At 37.1% G+C, this 1,673-nt stretch overlaps 1 pseudogene; it reads left to right on the forward strand.

Moving 5' to 3' along the window:
• The first annotated feature begins 354 nt into the window (after positions 1 to 354).
• Positions 355 to 694, forward strand: LOC105288619 (annotated as a pseudogene).
• The last annotated feature ends 979 nt before the right edge of the window (positions 695 to 1,673 follow it).

Genomic DNA, 1,673 nt, shown 5'->3' on the forward strand with positions numbered 1-1,673 from the left:
ATTTCCCATTATTTCCTTCCCACCTGAGAAGATTTTAGGATTATAATCACGAGGTAAATTTTTGCAATCCTATTTTTGGGGGCATATGCTCTGACTTTTGACTTTGGAGGATAGAAGTCAGGTAGCAAAAGCCTAAGAGGTTTGAATGACCATCCAGAGAAGGAGATGGCTTTAGCAGACCAGCGCCCAACACATGATTTATATTATCTCCATGCCACTCACCTTTCCCATACCCCAGAAAAAAATATATATTAAAAATGAGTCTGCTTACTCAAGAGGTGAATTTTCCAGGACAAGTATTCCCATATTGAAAGCATAACAGGCTCTATGGGTTCCAATCTAGTTGGCAGTGACATGGCTAAATGCACCAAGAAGGTTGGTATCTTTGGTAAATATAGGACCCATTATGGCGCCTCCCTCAGGAAAATGGGAAGAAAATTGAAATCAGCCAGCACGCCAAGTACACTTGCTCCTTCTGTGTCAAAACCAAGATGAAGAGAAGAGCTGTCGGGATCTGGCATTGTGTTTCCTGCATGAAAACAGTAGCTGGTGGTGCCTGGACCTACAACACCATTTCTGCTGTCATAGTAATGTCTGCCATCAGAAGACTGAAGGAATTGAAAGACCAGTAGAAGCTCCACAATTTGAAATATTGCTAGCCTACAATAAATTGGTTAATTTATGTAACAAAAAAGAAAAGAAAGCATAATGGCACCAGGCCAGAACATGTACAATGGGTTCCAAATATTTCTCTTCCAGTGGGTTACAAATATTTTGATGGACAATCTTTTTATTCTTCTCCCAATAAACTCCCAATTCTATTCCCCACTACAGATATTAACAAACTCTCTTCCAATCCCCAAACAGTGAGGACAGCATGACCATAGGCGCAAAGGCAAAAAAGTATGATATATGTACTAGAAAGAGCAAATAGTTCACATAAAGAGAGTGCATGAGGGATAATATTAGGGAATCAAATAACCAGGAGCTTGAGGTCAGATATACAGACCATGAACACCAGGCCAAAAATTTAACATTTTCCAATTACCAAAACTTTATTTAGTAATTAGAAAATATTAAATATTAAAAGATAAAATGTTGGATAATTAACCAATTTAGAAGAAAAACAATGCCACATCGAAAAAGAGATAAAACCAAACATGAAAATTAGTAGAATGTAAATGTTTCACCTCAAGGATGGATTCTTGTGACTGACCACTGGGAGCCAGACACGAATGGACAAATTAGAAGCCTATATAAATCTTTATCAGATAGAAAGGAGCTCATTTGTTCTTAAAAAGAGAGCAAACATTCTAGGAGAGAGCATATGGACCCTTTTACATATTATATGACACAATGGGAAAATTTTTCAACATTTTTTATCATAATCACAGATGCAAAGTCACATGGCTGCACAGTTCTTTCTTGTACTGACATTTAATACTGACTCAGAACAATAAAACATAATTTAAAGATGACAGCTGTGTAGGAGATTAAGCTAATATGCCTCATATTAGGATCCATATGATCATGAAGGATCATATGGAAACTTCTGATCCTTCCTGATCATCAGGAAATGATGAGCTGGCAATACCTGGAAAAGTGCATGAATAACATGTCTTCCATACTCTTCCATATAATACCACATCTGTTAGCCATTCATTTCGGAAAAT

The sequence above is a fragment of the Pteropus vampyrus genome, unplaced genomic scaffold (assembly GCF_000151845.1).
Source record: "Pteropus vampyrus isolate Shadow unplaced genomic scaffold, Pvam_2.0 Scaffold19, whole genome shotgun sequence".
In the NCBI taxonomy this organism is placed as follows: domain Eukaryota; kingdom Metazoa; phylum Chordata; class Mammalia; order Chiroptera; family Pteropodidae; genus Pteropus; species Pteropus vampyrus.